General features: G+C 40.4%; 1 protein-coding gene across 1 annotated transcript in view; it reads right to left on the bottom strand.

Annotated features, from left to right (window-relative positions):
• Positions 1–23676, bottom strand: part of FAM222B (family with sequence similarity 222 member B) — a 63347-nt gene extending 39671 nt beyond the window's left edge. The window contains exon 1 of the mRNA XM_068531581.1: positions 23524–23676. The gene's annotated coding sequence lies outside the window, so the exon portion shown is untranslated. The remainder of the gene's footprint in view (positions 1–23523) is intronic.
• Between the last annotated feature and the right edge of the window lie 210 nt (positions 23677–23886).

Here is a 23886-nt window from a genome sequence, read left to right on the forward strand (position 1 = left end):
CCCGTGACGCAGAAATTAAGGGGGGAGGGGGGCGCATATTGGGAAGGGATTCATCTGGAAGTTGGTGCGCTGGGAGAAGAAATACATCAAATCATCTGCAACAAACAAAACACCAAAGACACACACACAGTTGGATGCAACCCAGCTCAGATACAAGCTATCCACATCCAATTAAACCCAAGCTAGCCACTCCCTTAGCAGGTTTCAGTACAATTAGGAAACAAACATCTAAGTCTTGTTCAAGCCATACACCTAATATTAGAAAAAACTCTCAGGAACTGCCAGGCCTCCGCATAACTGGCAGGTTGCATCAACACTTCAATCACTAACGTCAATGTTAAGGGCCTAACACTGCTGGGATGGAATATGCTAAAGACTGTAGAATATTTTCTTAGGTATAGTGGTGAAGCAGTAGTAGGGGTTCATTTAAGAAAAAGTGGGGATGGGGAAGGCAAGTTATTACCTACACTGTCATTTTTGTCCACAAAATTCTTGCAACTAATGTTAAGTGTCTACCTCACACTACAATCCAGCTTAGTTCCCAAGTGCTACTACAATTTTTAAAAAACAACAACAAAACACTTTAAAATTAAGTAGCCTTTTCTTATGTGGAGCCCAAAGCATTTCACATATATATATAACCTCAGTGTTCTGGGAAGATGGAAAAGGAATTGTGTGACATGCCCATTTAAAAGCCAGCTCTTTTTTCTAACCCAAATTAAAAGGCTTGGGCTTAAATAGATTTATGGAGGAACTTCATTGCTGTCTCATAGACTAGGTTCCAGATAAAAAGAACCAAATGTGAAAATTTTATTTTAAATACTGCCCACAAAAGTCTCCCAAATTAGCTAAGGAGTCCATTCCCTTCCCAAATACATCTGACCTAAACAAAAATCCTCAAAAGCACAAAAGCAGTTACAACTCTCCATATCATTTAGCAATTCTCTGGCATTTTCCATATTAAAATAACTAAACAATACTTCAAGAAACTACTATTTTAAATAGCTGGCCTAAAAGCTACTCTTGATGACTAAGGTAAACAGCTGTGTCAGTACTTTCCTTCAAATTCTACTCTTCTTGAAAAAGGCAATTTTTCTCTCTTTAAGGATTAAATAGAAACTAAAATTTAGGGAATTCCCTGGCGGTCCAGTGGTTAGGACTCCACGCTCGCTCATTGCCAAGGGCCTGGGTTCAATCCCTGGTCAGAGAACTAAAATCCCACAAGCCGCACTGCGCGGCCAAAAAAAAAATCCTTCCAAGATCACTCATAAGCCCACTAATTTGCCAAGACATCAAAAACAAACAAATAAACATGCCAGTCTCACCATTATCACAAATGTTCTTGACAATTAGGTAATTCAGACAAAACTTCTAATATCCTCTTCTAAAATATAAATGAGGAACTCAGGGTATTTTGAATACCTTAACTAAAATTAAAAAATCAAATTTATCTTCATCTACACAGTCCAAGAAAACAGAGAAGGATTACAACTGTTTAACACAAGATCACAGGGGAAGCCCAAAACACTTCCTCCTAAAGAGGAACTCAAGTCCAATTTCTTTTCATGCCCCTCAAATGTACTCTATCTTATTACCACTACCCTAACAGAGACCCTTACTACGTCTGTGGGGGAAACTATAACTTCTTTCTAGCCTCCCTCATTCCACATAGCACTGCTTTCACATCCATTTGCTCTTCCCCTTAAGAACTACAGAAACAGTTCAATTTATTGCACATTTACTAGGTGCAAGGCCCTGTGTCAAGGGGAAAAAATATATATATACATATACACACACACACACACACACATAAAATAGATAAATAACAAGGACTTACTGTATATCACAGAGAACTGTATTCAATATATTGTAATAAGTTATAATGGAAAAGAATCTGAAAAAAATATACATATAAATGAATCACTTTGCTGTACACCTGAAAAATATTGTAAGTCAACTATACTTCAGTTTAAAAAATATACATAATAAATAATTATGATTTTATCATCATGATAAACCTATGAAATAGATATTTCCCCCATTTTTACAAAGAAACTGAGGTCCAGAGAGGCTGAACAATCTGCTCTAGGTCACAAAGGTGGTAAATGGAAAAGTCAATTTTAGAAGTTGAGTATTCCTGGCTCCAAGTCTAATACTCCTATCCATTAAGCTCTACTGTGGCTCTCTGGTGCCTATGCCATCCAACCAAGCTTCCACTCTATGGCTATTGTATGTTCCACAATCTGGTGCTATCCTATGTTATCAAACTTACTCTCCACCTTTCCTCAGCAGTTTACCCCCATAGCAGACAGACCGATCTGCTTGCTCACTGTCCGTGTATCTTCCATTTCAACTTTCTTGCCATGACTTGTACTGTTATAACCATTCCATTTAAATCCTACCCATTCTTCAAGGCTCAGCTCAAATTCCACCTCCCTTGTGGAGCCTTCTTTAATACTGTCAGCTATGATTCCTTTTCTGAATCACTACTACACAATTTAGTACTTAACTGTTCTGTTGTCTAATATGTGATTTGTCTTCCTAATTTAGACTGTAAGTCAAAGCTTATATTACACTTGTCTTTGTATCTTCTCCTTTCCCAATTTTGCACAGTAAGTCATACATAGTAAAGTCCTCTATAAATATTTAGACCAGTAAACACTACAGCAAAAGAATGGTCCAAATCACTAAATGACCCAAGTTCTCATAACAGCCACCAAAGTTGAAATCATTAATAACTTCACTCATTTTCAAGATAGAACAAATAACCAAATTCTAACTCTGCCAGTACTGACCAAGGACTTATCCACTCTGTGCTTCAACAATATCATGGACAAATTGCTAGGAGGGGATTCAAGAGGGCTGATAATGTTTCTTGATCTGAGAACTAGTTACATAAGTATGTTCAATTTGTGAAAATTCACTGAGCTGTACACTTAATGTGCACTTTCCTATACATATATTTTATCTTAATAAAAAGTTTTAAAACATCAAGTTTCAGATTGTATTATAAGATAAACACATCTTTTTTTTTAACACATCTATTTTTTAAGTACATATGAATATTATATATATTTCTCTAGGTCCAAGAAAATATCTGTAAGTATATACACCAATCTGTCAACAGTAGTAACCACTGAGAGGAGGAAAAGAGGGGTACGGAGGAATGAAGGAGAAAAATTTTTTATATTTGTTTTACTCAACCTTTTAAAAGATAAAAAACATGCATTAATTTTGTAATTTTAATAGATTAGCTGAGTAGTAGAATTACAAATTATTATTTTTGTAATTTTTAAACTTTCTGTGTTGAACATGACTTACATTCATAATCAGCAAAAGATATTAAAACACAAAACAAACATACCATCTCTCAGAAATAGAAGGAAAAGATCAATGGGTTGGATTGAAAACTAGTTTAGGTAACATCCATCTAGTCTGATCACTGTTTGCACTACAATATTTCTTGAGTACTCTATTTTGCAAATTTCCCAAATGACATTTTTAACAAGCAAAAAAACCCAAAAAAGGTGCCTTTGATGCTTAATTTACTCAAATCAAAATAAACATACAGCTTTCAGCAGAACCAGATAACAAAAATAAAACAATAACAATGATCTATTCTGAACCTAAGCTAAACACTATTAAAAAGGCATTTTCCAAATCAAAACTTCGAGGTACCACCTCACACCAGTCAGAATGGCCATCATTAAAAAGTCTACAGATAACAAATGCTGGAGAGGGTGTGGAGAAAAGGGAACCCTCCTACACTGTTGGTGGGAATGTACATTGGTGCAGCCACTATGGAAAACAGTATGGAGGTTCCTCAAAAACTAAAAATAGAGCTGCCATATGATCCAGAAATCCCACTCCTGCACACATATCCAGACAAAACTATAATTTGAAAAGATACATGCACCCCACCCCCCATGTTCATAGCAGCACTATTTACAATAGCCAAGACATGGAAGCAACCTAAATGTCCATCAACAGATAAATGGATAAAGAAGATGTGGTATATATAAACAATGGAATGCTACTCAGCCAGAAAAAATGAAATAATGCCATTTGCAGCAATGCAGATGGACCTAGAGATTATCATACTAAGTGAAGTAAATCAGAAGCAGGGGGAGGATGAATTCAGAGACTGGGATTGACATATACTGATACTATGTATAAAATAGATAACTAATGAGAACCTACTTTATAGCACAGGGAACTCTACTCAATGCTCTGTGGTGACCTAAACGGGAAGGAAATCCAAAAAAGAGGGGATGTATATATACATATAGCTGATTCACTTTGTACGGTAGAAACTAACACAACATTGGAAAGCAACTGTACTCCAATAAAAATAAAAAAAATAAAAGCGACAAATACCACATGATGTGACTTATATGTGTAATCTAAAATATGCACAAATGAACTTATTTACAAAACAGAAACAGACTCACAGACATAGAACAGACTTGTGGTTACCAAGGGGGAGGGTGTGGGGGAGGGAGGGATTGGGAGTTTGGGATTAGCAGATGCAAACTATTATATATAGATTGGATAAACCACAAGGTCCTACTGTATAGCACAGGGAACTATATACAATATCCTGTAATAAAGCATAATGGCAAAGAAAAAAAATAAAACTTTAGTGTTAAAAAATAAGTAAGTAAATAAATAAATAAAATTAAATAAAATAAAAAGGCATTGTCCTCATAAAGACCCACTAGTGACATTTCACAAAATTCAAACACCCAAGAGACAGAACACAGACATTGATGAGGAAATTTTTTATTCACTAGACTTAAAGAGAACAACAGGTCTGAAAAAACAAGTGTGAAAACTTGGGGGGAAAAAAGAAAAAAGGCAATGCCTTGACTATTATTTCAATGTAGCAAGGTATTCTTTTAACCTTTTTTTTAACTGGCTGCAGTTTCTCTTTCAGACACTAGAGGGAAGTATAAAATCCATTCACTGTATCTTTGGGAATTCAATTCATTCATTCATTCACTCACATCACCACGTATTTAGTGCATTCCTACATACCAGGAGCTTCATTAGACCCCAGAGACAAAAAGACAAATAAGCTACAAACTCTGTCTTTAAGGTGCTTAGTCTAGTGAAGGGAGACACCAGTTTGAAAAAAAAGGCAAACTACAACAAAGAATGCACATGAGAACCAAACCCCAACTTTTGCAAGACTGTGGGTTTGGGGCAGGACGGTTAGGCAGAGGGAGAAAAAAACATGTGTCCATATAAAAATTCATACTAGACAAACCAGCTTATCAAAACTGGCTTATTCTCCTATTTACAATTTACCCACCTTAATCTAAATGGAAATAGCTTCACTTAGAAGGTATCTTTAAACTGTTATCTATAGAAAGTAGAGGAGTGAGGCATTAACGTGTGTGGAAGATTTGCTAAAATATCTAGTTGGCTAGGTTTCAAAATCAATTGTACGCAGTTTAAAAAGCATGAAGGTAACAGATACAATTGGAGTTAAGACTACTTACATGATAATAAAAATTCTCATTTGAGATCAGGATAAATTACACTACACTCCCCTGAAAAGAGCATGTCAAGGATAAATAAATAAGTAGAAGTTTCCTAAATGTGCTCTCTCTTATGCAAATAAGTTTCCCAAGTTAGGAAATAGAGTACTCTGACAATTCACTTCCACTGATGCCTTTGAAAAGCCTCTGTAAAGGGACATCTTGGTTGGAAAATCATTTCCCCACCTAAATAATTCAAGCCTACATAGGAAAGATGAAGACTTTAACTGATAAAGCAGAATTAAAACTCAAAGTCACCAAAAGGGCAATGGAAACATTTGGGTGGTGTATTTTGCCCTAATCCTCAAAATGACTGTTGCATCTTTTGCTATGGTTTGGGATGTTTGGATTGTGTGTGTTGGGGGTGGAGAGTTGGAGAGAAGGAACAAGTTGTTAATTTCTCATACTGATGGAGTAGCACATGGTAGAAAAAGTAAAAGCCAACATCCTGAAAAAGTTTCACACACATACACAAAATGAGACAGCAAACTTGTGAATCAAGCATGATTTGGCATCTTTAAATGAAGAGCCAATTCCCTTCTAGTGCCAAAGCCAATGGCTTCTCCTGTAGATAAAATGGCACAGTTCCTGAAAAAGCCCTGGACGCTGTTTCCCCACAATCCTATAATCTGTCAGAAGACAGAAAACAAAAAGAAGGCTCTGCCAGCCAGAAAAAGCAAATTATAACCAACACAGAGCCAACACTTTACTTCAGACAGAAGGAGCTTTTCTATGCATTTTTGGAAGGAAAGAGACAAAAGAAGCTTACCATTGCTCAAATAACCAAGGCAAACATTTTAACCAAATATCATCTTGGATAAGCATTTGATGCAATAGCCTGCTTTCTCATTTATACATAGCCTTAAAGAATATTTGCAACAAATTGGTCACAAAATACGAAGAATTTTTACAAGTCAATAAGAAAAAGAAACAACCGAAGGGGAAATTTTCAAAGGGCATGAACTAGTTAGTAGTCACAGAAGAAATACATAAGATCAAGTACTACATATATTCCATATTGTTAGGAAGTAGTGGAAAGTGCCTTCTCCATACAGTCCCAAAGGTATTTTGGCTTGATAGGCCTGCCAACTGCAAGCCTCCAGAATGAAAAGAAGAACAATAACAAAAGATAAGGGTGCCTCAAATCATCATGTTGTACACTTTAGTATCTTCCAATTTTATTAATCAATTATACCTTAATAAAGCTGGAAAAAATATACATTCCTAAAAATATATGATAGAAGCTTTGTGAAATATCTACTCTGGAGAAGAAACAAGAAACAATTAAGTAGAATGGATACAGGTCAACTGCAAATCAAATCCAAAGGAACTAAAATAAGAATTTAAGATGAACCTTTACCTATGAACTTGAAGCCAATCCCTGAGTCTACAATGAGCAAGGCAGATGATGGCAGCAAATAACAGAAAGCTTAAATACAACCACAAATGTAAAGCATCTCCAAGAAAGAAAGCTTACTCCACTGTCTTTGCTGTAGAAGCAGACCATTCAGGGACCCCTTTTCCAGTCACCAAATGCAAAAATAAAGCGAATAATGCCCGGGTGCGGCAAAAACAAGTACAGTCTTCCCATCAAAGAGGAAAAGAAACCTAAACCTTTCACTTGTCCTTGATACAAAGAGGTAATGGATTGTGGAACCGAAATTGCAGAAAAAAGATTCAATTCCAACCTATGTAAAGCTAAGAACTTCATGTCACTTTGTTCTAAAATTAGCAATACACAGGTCTCCACTGAAAAAAATAATACACAAGATCCCAACTGAGCTGTCAGCAGGGTAAAGTTCTGAGCACGTCAGCAGACTATTGCTTAACCATTTCCCTTATCGGTTTTAAACATCAAAAGAACCACATCCCAGTTTTCCTCTATTGTTAATGCTACTTTAGAGGCTGAGAAAAATTTAGTTCATCAGATTCAAATTTCAGGCATTTTCTAAGTACATTATAGGTAATGATGCCACCAATTCTATATTTAGACTCAGGTGTGGAACAAGGAGTGCTAGTTTTGTCTGAAATGGCACTGTGTCTCTCTTTAAAGCCTAACTGCAACCATCACCTAAGCCTGCATTAAAATGTCTATATGGTGTTGCCTAAAATAAAATGCTTTTTCAATGCTTTTTTTGAGTGGTTCTATTGATTGGCTGTGACACTTTAAATATAGATAATAAATCACCACCACCAGTCCTTTAAACAGTCAGAATTTTAACTGCCATAGGGTAGCACTCACACCCTCACTTGAACCAAAAAGCCAAGATGGTAAAACCCTTGTGATAAGAAACCTCTAAAGTGATATTATAATAAACCTTTAGAAAATATTCTCTTTAGTAAAAAGTTGTCTCATTATGGTTCTATAATTGTTACACTCCAGAAATTAGGATAGCAATCTTTTCCCAAATCCTGAGCTATTTTTTTCTGCATATAGTATTTATAAAAATATATCACCAGGACTTCCCTGGTGGCGCAGTGGTTGAGAATCTGCCTGCCAATGCAGGGCACACGGGTTTGAGCCCTGGTCTGGGAAGATTCTACATGCCGCGGAGCAACTAGGCCCGTGAGCCACAACTACTGAGCCTGCGCGTCTGGAGCCTGTGCTCCGCAACAAGAGAGGCCGCGATAGTGAGAGGCCCGCGCACCGCGATGAAGAGTGGCCCCCACTTGCCACAACTAGAGAAAGCCCTCACACAGAAACGAAGACCCAACACAGCCAAAAATAAATTAATTAATTAATTTTTTTTAAAAAAGAATCCGCCTGCCAATGTAGAGGACACTGGTTCGAGCCCTGGTCTGGGAAGAACCCACATGCCGCGGAGCAACTAAGCCCGTGCGCCACAACTACTGAGCCTGTGCTCTAGAGCCCGCGAGCCACAACTACTGAAGCCAGCTCTCCACAACTACTGAAGCCCGCGTGCCTAGAGCCGGTGCTCCGCAACAAGAGAAGCCCCCGCAATGAGAAGCCCGCGCACCGCAACGAAGAGTAGCCCCCACTCGCCGCAACTTGAGAAAGCCCGCGTGCAGCAATGAAGACCCAACGCAGCCAAAAATAAAATAAATAAATTTATTTAAAAAAATATATATATATATGTATATATCACCTTTCTCAAAAGGAACTTAAGGGCTCTAAGAGACAGCATATTGCTAATTTTCACAACATCCCAATAAAGAACTATTATTTAGCATTTATATCACACTTTAACTTGCAAAAGTGTTTTACAATTATTTTCATTAGTAGTCATGCCTCACAACCACCCACTGAGCTAAACTGGTCCTGTTATCCTCATTTGACAGCTGAGAAAACTGATGTATCATAAAGCCAAGGTCAAGCCAGTCTGCTTTTCCAAAACCAGGGACCTGATCCTTAAATACAGTCTCATTCACTCACCAGTGTATGTGTATTGTTCATAACCCTAGTTAAACTAGGGGGTTTTTTTGGTTTTTTTTTTAAAATAAATTTATTTTATTTATTTTTGGCTGTGTTGGGTCTTTGTTGCTGTGTGCGGGCCTTCTCTAGTTGTGGCAAGCGGGGACTACTCTTCACTGCAGTGCGTGGGCCTCTCATTGCGGTGGCCCCTCTCGTTGCGGTGCATGGGCTCTAGGCGCGTGGGCTTCAGTAGTTGTGGTATGTGGGCTCAGTAGTTGTAGCTCGCGGGCTCCAGAGAGCAGGCTCAGCAGTTGTGGTGCACGGGCCTAGTTGCTCCGCGGCATGTGGGATCCTCCCGGACCAGGGCTCAAACCTGTGTCCCCTGCATTGGCAGGCGGGTTCTTAACCACTGCACCACCAAGGAAGCCCCTAAGCTAGGTTTTGAGAGAACAGAAATCTACCTAAAATGATGGTACAAAAACATTAAGATTATAATGCTTTAACAAAAATATATAACCACAATGGAATACAAATAGGTAAGAATTTAGTAACAATGACACAGGAAGTTTTTAGAAATAGGCTTCCAAAACCTCGCTGTCATCATACGAAAATGAAATGCTTTTCATCTCATTTGCTCCCTCCAACCACTACAATCAGACATCTATCTCCACCAGTCCAATGATAGTTCTAACTCAAGATCACCAATAATCTCTAGGTTGCCAAATCCCACAGGTACTTCTCTGCTCTTATCTGAGACAGCAATGCAATACAGTGGTCCACTCCCTTCTTTACATGTTCTTTACTTGGCTTCCATAACATCATTTTTCCTGGTTTTCCTCCTACCTCACTGGCTGCTCCTTCTCTGTCAGACCTCTCTTCTCTAGACACAAACCATTCTAGGTGACCTCCTGATTGAATTCCATGATTTCAACTTCTATCTACACGTTGATGATCTCCAAGTCTACAATTCCAGCCCAGACTTCTCCCTGGAATGCCAGGCTTTTCTACCCAACTATCTTACAGCTCCAGTTGGCTGTCAAACAAGCAGCTCGAACTCGACATGACCAAAACAGAATTCTTGATAAATATGTTCTGCCACAGTCTTACCCATATCAATAAATATAATCACCATTTACCTACCTACTTCTCCAGCCAATAATGGGGAAGTTAGCCATGATTTCTCTCTTTACCTCACTCCCCTGGCTGCTGACAATTCCTGAGCAAGCCCTGTCAACTTCATTTCCAAAAGATATCCCAAATCTACTACTTTTCTACAGCTCTTCTAGCATCTCCCCAATCCAAGTCACTATCAACTCATCTGAATTAATACAATAGCCTTGTAACTAGTCTCCTTGCCTCCACTCTTGATCCCTCTACAATCCAGTTCTACACAGTAACCAGAGTATCTTTTTAAAATTACAAATCAACTTACATCACATCCCTGCTTAAAAGCCTCCAAAGGGGGGCTTCCCTGGTGGCGCAGTGGTTGAGAATCTGCCTGCCAATGCAGGGGACACGGGTTCGAGCCCTGGTCTGGGAAGATCCCACATGCCGCGGAGCAACTGGGCCCGTGAGCCACAATTACTGAGCCTGCGCGTCTGGAGCCTGTGCTCCGCAACAAGAGAGGACGCGACAGTGAGAGGCCCGCGCACCGCGATGAAGAGTGGCCCCCGCTTGCTGCAACTGGAGAGGGCCCTCGCACAGAGACGGGGACCCAACACAGCCATGAATAAATAAATTAATTAATTAAAAGAAAAAATCCGTTTAAAAAAAAAAAAAAAGCCTCCAAAGGAAGCACACTACCCTAGCTTTCAAATCTCAACGTCATATGGCCTCTGTCCTCTTCTTGCATCACTCTCCCTCTCACCCACCATATTCAAGCCACATTGGCCTTATTCCTGTTCCTCCAACATACGGAGTTCATTCCTCCTTAGTTTTGCACTGGAATGTTTGATCTGCAAATCCTTGTATCCTCCTGGATCTTAAATGTCATACCCTCAGAGAGATATTCCCTATTCTCCCAATCTAAAGTAGCTATCCATTCATCCTCTAATACATCATTCTATTTTAATGCTCTGCAACTGATTTTTTAAAAGTTGTTTGTTGTCTGTTTACCCTCACTAGAACATCAGCTCCACAAGAACAGGGACTGTGTTTACCAGAGAATTGTTAGTTCCCAACACATACTAGAAACTCAATAAATTTGGCAGGCTTAGTTGTTAGGTGCTGCTGAACTTAAAAGGGTAAAAAAGACATAACCCCTACCCACAAAGAGCTCACAATCCAGTTGAGGAAACAAAACATTAGAATAATAAGTGTAATGCTAACAGGATACTAAAATATCAGAGCAGCCCAGAAGCAGGAGTGATTAATTCTGACTTGGAAATTAGGAAGACTTCACAGAAGAAATGAGCTATGAGCTAAATCCTAAAGATTAATCAGGAGATTCACTAGATTATTGGTTATGTCTGTCTGCCTGTTTGGAAGTGTCCTTGGAGGGAAAGGAAACAGCCTAAGCAAAAACATAATGAGGAAAGGAGGAAGGAAGACGGAATCAAGCATGTGCTATGTATCAGGCACTGTGGGTAATGAAGGAATGTCATATAAATTCAATCGTGTAGTGAGTAGTTTTTTTTTTAATTGAAGTATAGCTGATTTACAAAGTTGTGTTAGTTTCAGGTGCACAACAAAGTGATTCAGTTATATATATATGATATATATATATATATATATATATATATATATATATATATATATATATATATATCTCACATATATATATATACACACACACACATATATACATTTTCTTTCAAATTCTTTTCCATTATAGTTTATTATAAGATATTGAATATAGTTCCCTGTACTATACAGTAGGTCCTGGTTGTAGAGAGTAGCCTTTTTGAGTATGGCTTCTTTCACTTACCATGATGCATATGAGATTCATTCACGTTACTGCATATATGAATAGTTCCTTTTTGTTGCTGAGTAGTATTCCATTGTATGGATATATCACGGTTGGTTTTTCCATTCCAAAGTTGAGGGACATTCAGGTTGTTTCCAGTTTTGGGTGAGTACCGATAAAGCTGCTATAAATATTCACATACAGGTTTTTGTGTCAGAGGTTGTCATTTCATTTGGGTAAACACCTGGGTCACATGGTTAAGTGTATGTTTTACTTTATAAGGAACCACCACAGTGTTTTCCAAAGTTCCAATTGTTCCGCATCCTCATCAGTCCATAATCTGGACAGTTTTCTTTTGTTGTTTTTTAGTCATTCTAATGGCATATCTCATTATGATTTTAATTTGCATTTTTCTAATGACTAAGATGTTGAGGACATTTTCATGAGCTTATTTGCCATCCATATATCTTCTCTGGTGAAGTCATTCAAATCTCTCACCCATTTTTTTAATGGTGTCATTAGCTTTTCTTCTTGATGAGTTTTGAGCTCTTTATACATTCTATATACAGTTCCTATCTTGATATATGACTTGCAAATACTTTCTCCCAGTCTGTGTCTTGTCTTTTGCAGAGTAAAAGTTTTAAATTTTGATGAAGCCCAATTTATCAATTTTTTTTTATGGATCTTGCTTTTGGTACCGTATCTAAGAACTCTTTGCCTAACTCAAGGTAACAAGGATTTTCTCCTGTTTCATTCTAAATATTTTTTTAGTTTTCCATTTTACATTTAGGTCTGTGATTGATCTTGAGTTAATTTTTACATAAGGTGTGAAGTGTAGGTTGAGGTTCTTTTTTTTCTTTTTTTTGCATATAGATATCTAGTTGTTCCAATGACTAGCGGTTGAGAAAACTATCCTTTCTCCGTTGACTTGCCTTTGCACCTCCGTCAAAAATCAAACAGCCCTATTTAATAGTGTGGGTCGGGCTTCCCTGGTGGCGCAGTGGTTGAGAATCTGCCTGCCAATGCAGGGGACACGGTTCGAGCCCTGGTCTGGGAAGATCCCACACGCCGCGGAGCAACTAGGCCCGTGAGCCACAACTACTGAGCCTGCGCGTCTGGAGCCTGTGCTCCGCAACAAGAGAGGCCACGACAGTGATAGGCCCGCACACTGCGATGAAGAGTGGCCCCCACTCGCCGCAGCTGGAGAAAGCCCTCGCACAGAAACGAAGATCCTAAACAGCCGAAAATAAATAAATTAAAAAAAAAAAATAGTGTGGGTCTATTTCTCGATTCTCTATTCTGTTCATTGATCTATATATCTATCCTTTTGCCAATACCACACTGTCTTGGTTACCGTAGTTCTTTAGTAAGTCTTAAAATCAGGTAGTATGAGTCTCCCAACTTTGTTAACCTTTTTCAAAATTGTTTTGGCTATTTTGTTCCCATATAAATTTTAGAATCAATTTGTCAAGGATTTTTTCAGCTTCCCCAAAACTGTCTACTTATAGATGGAAATTGGCTGCCTAGGTTAACCTTAAGAAAGACGATGGGGTTACAGGCTTCCCTGGTGGCCCAGTGGTTGAGAATCCACCTGCCAATGCAGGGTACACGGGTTCGAGCCCTGGTCCGGTAGGATCCCACATGCTGCAGAGCAACTAAGCCCGTGTGCCACAACTACTGAGCCTGCAAGCCACAACTACGGAGCCCGCGAGCCACAACTACTGAAGCCCATGCACCTAGAGCCTGTGATCCGCAATGAGAAGCCACTGCAATGAGAAGCCCTCGCACCGCAACGAAGAGTAGCCCCCACTCAACACAACTAGAGAAAGCCCACGTGCAGCAACGAAGACTCAACACAGCCATAAATAAATAAATAAACAAACGATGGGGGTATTGTACGGGTTGGAAATTCTAGGCTTATTTTTCAAGGTTCTGATTTTTCACTTGCACAGCTGTTTTGAGATTTCCTTGCAGTTGTGAAGGGAAGAAAAATGTTTTGTATAAAGATGTGTATTAATATTATTTGGTACAATAAAGTTGAAAACACGATTTTCCTGAAAAACATGCTGTTTATTTCAAACAGTGAAAATAAAAATGTTAAACTTATTATACTTTACAAACAACAGTCCCTCTGCTGCCAGTAATCCTAACTCCAAGTCATCCTTCAGGTGTTACATTGAACATTCTTTCATCCATCCACATGCCTTTCTTGATCCCCCAAATATGGGTTAAGGGTTAACATGTTTCCATTGCACCCTGAGGTCCTCTAACATCCCTCTTAACACGTTATATTCTATAACTGATAGCTAACTTTGTTTCTCCCATCAGGACATAAACTCTGGGTGGGCAGAACTAGCTACACTAGCTAATTCATTCTTAGCTCCCAGCACAGAGTAGGCAATGCATAAATCTTTGTTGTGAATGGCCAATTGCTTTGAATGACCGGAAGAAACTGAAAAGAGAATGTCCTACCTTGTCGACATACTGTAAAAGGAATCCTCCAAAAGAGTAAAAGGGGATAACAGCTGTTAAAAAGGAGAGATCTTGGGGCTTCCCTGGTGGCGCAGTGGTTAAGAATCTGCCTGCCAACGCAGGGGACACGGGTTGGTCCGGGAAGATCTCACATGCTGCGGAGAAACTAAGCCAGCGTGCCACAACTACTGAAGCTCACACACCTAGAGCCTGTGCTCCGCAACAAGACGCCACCTCAATGAGAAGCCCACGCACCGCAACGAAGAGTACCCCCACTCCCCCCAACTAGAAAAAGCCCACATGCAGCAACGAAGACCCAACGCAGCCAAAAATAAATAAATAAATATTTTTAAAAAAAGAGATCTTCAATGAATACATGAAGAAATGGAGGGCAAACCTATAGGTTAAACGATAAATAGTAGACATATGAAATCATTCTGTATGGACCTATTTGGATACTGTTCCAAACAAACAGCTGAAAAATTATTGAGATAATTGGGGAAATGTGAAAACTAACTGGATAACTGATGCTATTAAGAAATGTCTGTTAATTTTTTGTGGGATTTCTTTTAGTCCTTATCTTTTAGAGATATATACTGAAATATTTATTCATGAAATTATCCTGGATTTTTTAAAAATAATGTAGGTGGCTTAGTGGGTAGGGGGTACATAGATGAAACAAGACAGGCATGAGTTGACAACTATTGTAACAGAGTGATAGGGGTTCATTATACTGTTCTGTCTACTCTTGCATATGTTTGAAATTTTCCATAATAAAGGGGTAAAAAGATAACATATCTACAGAATTATTAATTTTCCTTTTAACATTAAATCCCCCAGGAAAGGGAGAAAAAGAAAAGTATGGGAAGCTAAGCCTTGAACCAAGTCAAGACCCTAGGGATGTCTGTGATCCCCAGCATTTGATTCTCCAGTCAAAGCCAGACATCCTGTTCAATGTCAATATTAAAAATGCTTAGCTAAAATCTACCAACAACTTTAAACACTCTGCAAATTCCTTCCTTTCATAAAACATGCCTTTGCTTATATTTCAAAATCATGAACTAAAAAAAGAGCACCTAAATTATACCAAATTGTCCTTCCAAAAAGCAACAACAGCATGTATATCTTTCACTTACCATCGGGCATATTTATTTCAGTGTTTTCAGTTATTATATAAATGGTGGAAAGCTGTGTGGTAGGAGAAGACTGTACAGAGTTAGTTGACTTGAGTTCCCAATCCCAACTCTGAACTAACCTGGTATCACTGATTCAAAATTATCCTGTGGTCTTCAAATCAAATCTTCTGAGGTTTTGGTTCATAAAAATCACCTAGCTTGGGACTTCCTTGGTGGCACAGTGGTTAAGAATCCACCTGCCAATGCAGGGAACATGGGTCCAGGAAGATCCCACATGCCGTGGAGCAACTAAGCCCATGCTCCACAACTACTGAGCCTGCGTTCTAGAGCCTGTGAGCCACAACTACTGAAGCCCGAACGCCTAGAGCCTGTGCTCCGCAACAAGAGAAGCCACTGCAGTGAGAAGCCCGTGCACCGCAACGAAGAGTTGCCCCCGCTGGTCACAACTAGAGAAAGCCTGCGCGCAGCAATGAAAACCCAACGCAGCCAAAAAAAAAAAAAAAAAAAAAAATCACCTAGCTTCTAATCTGAGGTACTCAGTGGAACAGATACCTTTTTTTCCCCCCCATATCTATAATGGAACTGATGTTAGAAAAGGCAGTTTTCAGGATTTCCCTGGTGGTCCAGTGGTTAAGAATCCGCCTTCCAATGCAGGGGACATGGGTTGGATCCCTGGTCGGGGAACCAAGATCCCACACGCTGCGGGGCAACTGAACCTGCGCGACACAACTAGAGAGCCCATGTGCCGCAACTACAGAGCCCACACGCCACAACTAGAGAGGAGCCCGTGTGCCACAACAAAGACCCAACACAGCCAAAAATAAAAGAAGGAAGAAAGGAAGGAGAGAAAGAAAGAAAAAATAAAGAAAGAAAAGGCAGTTTTCTAAGTCTGGTAAACCACTGAGAATAGGAAAAGAAAATGTACAGCTGACGTGCACACTAATTTCCTTTCATTGAAAAATTTACAAACTTATATATGCTTTTAAGCAGGAATGGTATCCTTATTTAATTAAGAGTAATACCATTCTTTCCACTAAGATGAGAAGTTTTGTGTTTTATTCTTGCTTGCAACCTAAAAGCTGCTAATTTAAGCCAAGTATGTAACACATTAAAAAATGTAAAAATAAGTATGAACTACTACTGAGAAAGTACTGAGTGCCACATTTCCATTAAGCCAATCCCTCCAGATGATGTGAATGAACAACGTATTAAGCAACTGGAACTTAGACTCACAGGGTCATCATGCTGGCTTTAACTATTACTTACACCCTAATGATTTCTAGATGTGCATCTCCATTCTAAACCTCTCTACCGAACTCTAGACCCAAATATCCAGAAGCCTATTGGACATTTGCTCCTGGATTTCCCAGACACCTCAAATCTAACATACCAAAATCAAACTCATTTTCCCTCAAATGTAACACCCTCTTATTCCTGTATTCCCTATCTTGTTTAATGACATCACCATTCACTTAGTTGCCCAAGCAAGGAATTTCAAATCCATCTTCGGCAACTCCTTCTCCCTTACACACTCCCCAACATAAAGTCAATAAGATCCTTCTAGTCAGTCTCCTAAAAAGCTTTTTAATCTGTCTACAATTCCATCACTACCACTGTAATTGAGATCTTCAATATCTCTCAAGCAACCATCACACCAGTCTCATAACGAACTGTCTCCCTGCGGCCAAGTTCTCCTTTTAAAATCTAACTTCCACACTGTCAACAGTGTTAGATTACTTTTCTTTTTTTTTTTAATTTATTATATTGAAGTATAGTAGATTTACAATGTTGTGTTAATTTCTGCTATACAGCAAAATGATTTAGTTGTACATATACATTCTTTTTCATATTCTTTACCATTATGATTTATCACAGGATATAGGACCTTGCTGTTGATCCATCAGTGTTACTTTTCTTAAATAGTGATCTGAACTCTCCCACAGCACCTACAAAATAAAATTCAGACCCCTCACCAAGGCCATCCACAATTGGGCTCCAACCCATCTTTCACCTCATGTCCTTCTACTTCTACCTCATACCCCATGATCTATGCACATTAAACCACTAGCCTGAGGGTCCATACTCTTATACCCTTGTGCAAGTTGTTCTTTGCACTTGAAATACTATCTTCTCCAATTCTTTTCTGTTGAAGCAGCCAAACTATTCATTCCTCAAGACTCAATTGATTCTTCCTCCAGGAAGCCTTCTCCAACCTTCCTTTCCCACCACCAGGCAGAACCAGTGCTCCCATAGCTCTTAGTGCAGATCTCTATGACAGCACATACTGTATTGGTTCATAATTACATATTTGTCAGCCTCCAATTAAAATGTGAGCACCCTAGGGGACTTCCCTGGTGGCGCAGTGGTTAAGAATCCGCCTGCCAATGCAGGGGATCCAGGTTCAAGCCCTGATCTGGGAAGATACCACATGCTGCGGAGCAACTAAGCCCGTGAGCCACAACTACTGAGCCTGTGCTCTAGAGCCTGGGAGCCAGCTACTGAAGCCCGCGCACCTAGAGCCCGTGCTCTGCAACAAGAGAAGCCACCGCAATGAGAAGCCCGCGCACCGCAATGAAGAGTAGCCCCCGCTCACCGCAACTAGAGAAAGCCCGCACAGCAACGAAGACCCGACGCAGCCATAAATAAATAAATAAATAAATAAATAATTTTTTTTAAAATGGGAGCACCCTAATGGACTTCCCTGGTGGTCCAGTGGTTAGTTAAGACTCCATGCTTCCAATGCAGGGGGCACGGGTTCAATCCCTGGTGGGAGAACCAAGATCCCACATGCCGAGCAGTGTGGCCAAAAAATTAAAAAAAAAAAAAAAAAAGTGAGCACCTTAAAAACAAGGATCATGTCATTCACATTTTAATTCTCAGTGCCTAGCACAATGCCTAACACACAGTAGGCACTTCAATGTTTGCTGAATTTGACTGCTGAGGATCAACCCCAAAACTTTTCAATGAGACCAGAGTCCAAAAAGCTTAAGAGAGTCCAGTTTTGGGGATTTCCCTGGTGGCACAGAGGTTAAGACTCCATGCTCCCAATGCAGGGGACCCGGGTTCGATCCCTGGTCAGGGAACTAGATCCCACATGCATGCCACAACTAAGGAGCCCATGTGCTGTAACTAAGGAGCTGGTGAGCTGCAACTAAGGAGCCTGTCTGCTGCAACTAAGACCCGGCACAACCAAATAAATAAATAAATACTTAAAAAAAAAAGAGAGAGAGAGAGAGAGAGTCAAGTTTTGGCTTACCGGTGAAAAGAAAAGACACTACAGAAATTCATGCTTATGCTATTTTTCGTTTTTCATAGTTTTCCCTACTAGCTTCAGGGTTAGTTACCAGAAAATTAGTAACTGAGTCTTTCTTTTTTTCTTTTCTTCTGAGTCTTTTAAGTCACTCCTTAAATGACCTATATTTTCCCATGAAACTGTACAATCCAGCACTGTACCAAACCACCATTTTATAACTGAGTTATCAAATCTGATAACTTATTACCCTCCTTGTATTAAATGTATCTTTAATAAAGAAAATTTAGCATTTTTCCTCTCAAGTTGTATTCCTTTTCACTCTAAGTTACAAAGCTCTAAAAGGGACACAATCAAGACCTTGATAGGCAGTGAAAAGACAGAAATAGATATTAAACACTTCTCTGCTGAAAAAGCATTCACCTCACACCAAGAGTACAGAGACTTCACACTTATCCCCTCTCTGGTCAGCTGTAAAGTTTCAGCCCTTCCCCCGACCACTTCACTTCTCACACATACTCTCACTTCCCAATTTATTGTATTAGAATCATCTTTTTAGAGTTGTGATATTTTAGGAGTTTAAATCCAAGAATTAGGCCCATGTCTCTTCTGAAAATGTTCCAAGCTTCCTGTCCTGCTCTGCTGCATTATACAATGTTACTCTGCCAAAGCCTTAGCTCATTTCCTCCTCCTGCTTGCCCTGATATGGTGGTACACATCAATAATGCCCTCTCCCTTCCCATTTTCAGACTTTACTGTCTGTCTGGAATGTCCTATCTTCCATGTCCATCTGTGAGGGCCTATCATGCAGGTTCAATGCAGCAGAGGCCTTTACTGACAATATCTGAACCCAGCCCTTCCATCAACTCTCATAACAAGCTGTACCTTTCTCTAGTAGAGCACCATTTACTATACTCCATCAATTCTTTTTTTTTTTTTTTCTTTTGGCCATTTGGCATGCAGGATCTTAGTTCCCCGACCAGGGATCGTACCATCGTCCCCTGCAGTGGAAGCATGGAGTCTTCACCACTGGACCCCAGGGAAGTCTCTCCATCTAATTCTAAGACACCCTTTTTTCCGTCACATTTCTCTGAAAACAGTATACATCTTACAACTGATGGCACGCCAGTCTCATTAGCAGCATTTCTTCTTTCTTAGTGGTATGCAAAAGAACTGTGAGCCTTACAATCATTAGCACCACAGATTTGATGAAACAGATATTGCATTCTATATAATTACTTTGTATACTTCTGTTTCCTTCACTAGACTGTGAACTCCCAGAGGGCAAGGGCTATGTCATAATCATCTTTGACCAGTGATTTGGGCACAAAGAGAGTGTGTATCCAACAAACACTAGTAATAATTAGCATTCATTTAGCATTTACTGAGTATCAGGTACCACTCTAAACAGTTTACATGTATTACCACATTTAACCCTCACAACAACCCTATGAAGTAAGTACAATTATTATCTTTGTTTTATAGATGAGGAAACAGGTAAAGACACAAGGGTAAGCTTATTCAAAGATACACAAAGTTGCAGAAGATTTGAACCCATGTTTGCTGATTATGATTCATATTATTATTTTTCCCTTCAGCAAATATTTAATGAGCAATTACTCTATGCCAACAACTATGCTAAATAAATAAACACTGATAAGCAAACCCTGGTCCTCAGAAGGTTACTCTGAACCACAGGTCCATTCTTGAATCCTTTACCTTCCAAACATCAGAACCAACTTACAAATTCACTAAGTTAAATCCACTCTCCTCACAACATTGTAAATCAACTATACTTCAGTTTAATAAATAAATAAATAAATAAATCCACTCTACTTTTCCTTTTTAACATTTTCTCATATAGTATTCCTTTAAAGTTGTTAGCACTCTATCAAGAACCAAAACAAATGACAAACCAAAAAAAAAAAAAAAACCACCCCTTTGTGGTCAATTATTAAGTGGCTATAAAAATATCACAAAAGTGACTTCAGCTAAGGAATGGGTGGCAAGATCAGAAAGGCTCTGAAGAAACAAAGATTCTGTTTGCAAGCAAATATTCTCAGTGAAAAAAGAGAGGGAGGTAAAAACACCAAAATTTTGTTTTTATACCGACTGCTTTAAAAAGGTTCCCCCGAGGGGCCTCCCTGGTGGCGCAGTGGTTAAGAATCCGCCTGCCAATGCAGGGGGCACAGGTTCGAGCCCTGGTCCGGGAAGATCCCACATGCCACGGAGCAACTAAGCCCATGCGCCACAACTACTGAGCCTGCGCTGTAGAGCCCGCGCGCCTAGAGCGCGTGCTCCGCAACAAGATAAGCCACCGCAATGAGAAGCCCGCGCACCGCAAGGAAGAGCAGCCCCCACTCGCCGCAACTAGAGAAAGCCAGCGAGCAGCAACGAAGACCCAATGCAGCCAAAATACATTAATTAATCAGTTAATTAATTTTTTAAAAAAATAAAAAGGCTCCCCTGAGGCATGAGATGCTTTTTGCTTTTTTTTTTTTTTAAAGAAAAATGATTCATTTTATTAGAATAAAAATGAACTGGTAAACCTTATTCCTTTTATTTTAGCTCTTGCTATGTCAGGGATTCAGGGGAAGTCCTTACATCCCCACTTTAGACGGACTGCTCACACAACAAGGCAATCAAGGCACTGGCCATCCTCTTTCTTTCCCTCAGGGGAAGACTACTCATTCTGTAACAGTAATCTACTACATAAAAGGAACCACAAATAGGAAAGAGAATAGAAGGAGAGGACAGGAAATTCTCATCACAGCTGAACAAACCTCTACCATTTTAACGTAATAAGGATAGCACTTATGGACTTGTTTGAACTGATGGAAATTTCCAATAGAGGGGAAAATGCATTACCAAAATTAAAAATAAATGTCCAACTATTAAAAATAAGATGGTTAGGTTAGTTCTAACATTTTATACCTCTACTTCATCTTCCATGTGGTGGTGAAAGATAGAATAAATTTGTATCCTGTAAATGACCTATGACAACAGTAACAAATGCTTTCTTTTTTAAACTATCCTCTAAATAAGAATAAAAAACTTACCTCTGTGTTATGGACAGAGATTTTATCGGGACAGCCAAGGAACTAAAGCAAAAAGTTAAAAATGATATATCACTGTGTATTTCCAGGAAAGAAGTAAAACACATTTTACCAGATGGAGAAGTTAAAGACAACTAAGGTGCATTTCCCTATTCCTATAAAATAATTCATTCCCCTTATCTGTGAACCTTCAAGGATCTAATACTCCCTACCTTTGGTCAGATGAAAGACAAATCACTCACTAATTTCCAAAAGACCTCGCCATTTCAAGCTCTGCATCCTCAGAGGCAGCAGAGATGAAGCATCGTCTCTTTCTGTCCTTTTGAAAGGAGTTTCATCTCTTTCAAAAGCTGTGACTAGAAAGCCATTTTCTCTCTCTCCAAGTACACAGTTTAACTCTGTCCTCTGCTTTGTCCACCCTAAACAGCAAGAACAACAACAAAGCCTCAGGAGCGCTCCTTCAGCCCCTCAGAAACAAACCAGCCACCTCTTGGGCTCTTGCACAGCTGCTTCTGTCTTTCTTTGAGAGGCACTCCACCCTGGAGGTTCCACAGGCAGGGTAACAAAAAGTGGAGATGAAAAGTTGCTATATGCTATCTAACCTCTAAAATAGAGACAGGGCCTTGGGGCAACCAGAGACTCTTGCAACGAAAAACTATTTTACAATTAAAAAATAACAAATTGTATTTGCACATCCCTCACTGTGCACCCCTCCCAGTTTGTCTCAAACTAGTTTCTTCAACTCATCATAAAGCACGTTAGTACCAACTGTGGTTACAAGGGAACAAACCTAAACGGGCTGTGTTCAGAAAGCATTTAACAGGTTGGCCTTCCATTCTCTATTGCCTCCCACTTGAGTAAGGAACTACATACCATTTGTAAAAATGCCTGAGAGTATGGTATTTTTCCTACACAAGTCTGATGGTTAATTTGTCACATCACAGAAGAAACTGGTATTTCTGCACATGATCTGCTGTGCTGATGAAGAAAACACGTCTGTGCCTACTGAGGTTTTACAAACAATATGTTTCGCCTTGACAAAGAAATCAGTCATTCCATTAATAACGGTAAGATCTAAAATCCAGTGATACTGTTGGTGATATAGCAACCTCGGCACAGTACTCACAATTTACAATTTTTATAAACGATCTCAATCACATACATGATGCTTGCAACAGTCCGTTGAAACACATTACATCTTCCAGAGGTTCAGAAAGGTTAAGTGGGACCTGCCCAAGGTTACCTTTCAGCTTTAAACAGCGGTGGACGTGGGTTCGAAACTGCCGGACTCTAAGCCCCTAGCTCTTTTCCTTGGACCCCTCCCAGCTTTAAACGACCCCCACCCTCTACCCAGAGCAGCCTATTACTCCGGGCGACCGGTTCTTCCCTGCCTGGACCAGAGCCGTCTTCTTCAGCCCCAGCAGGGCTTTCATCCTCCACGCACCCCCACCCCCCGAGACGATTCCCTGAAAGAAGCAGAAAGGGAGAGGCGACCGAAAGCTCCCGGGGGAAGGGACGATGACAAACGGGGGAGCGCGGGACACTGCCCCAGCGGCGGGCTCCTTCACTCTGCAGCGCGCACACCGTTCCCTCCCCAAGCTGTCCAGCCCTGACGCCGGGCCATCTGACCACCCCTGCCCCAAATTCCCGCATCATCATCTCAAACTGTCCCTCCCCCACGCCCCTTTGCCTCCGACAGGCAGAGCCCCCCCCCACCAAGTCGGAGTATCCCTCCAGCAGGTTACCCCCTTCCCTCCCGTCGCCCACCCCGCTTCCACCACCACTCACTGTCGGTGACTGGGCCCGGCCCTCATGGCTGCTCCGTTGCCGCCCGCCGCCGCCACTGCCGCTCCACGCCCCGACCCTTCAGTCGTCGCTGCCGCCGCCGCCGCCGCCGCCGTGGGGACTCGCCGGCAGCCGCTCCTGCGCCTGCGCAGCCTGGAGCGCCGGGGCCCTCTCGGGCCGCCCGCGCCTGCGCAGCCCGCACCGGGGGGGTGTCTGCCTCAGTGCCTGATGCCCTGGACCCCCGGGTCTCGGGTGGACATGGCCGCTGTCTTTGAGGACTTAAACTTAGAGGCTTTGGCGGCTGCCCAAGGGTCTGAGGCTTCTGGAAGGTAGCGTAGGTTTCTAAACGCGGTGCCCATAGGGGCC

Source organism: Eschrichtius robustus, chromosome 20 (assembly GCF_028021215.1).
Source record: "Eschrichtius robustus isolate mEscRob2 chromosome 20, mEscRob2.pri, whole genome shotgun sequence".
NCBI classification, from domain to species: domain Eukaryota; kingdom Metazoa; phylum Chordata; class Mammalia; order Artiodactyla; family Eschrichtiidae; genus Eschrichtius; species Eschrichtius robustus.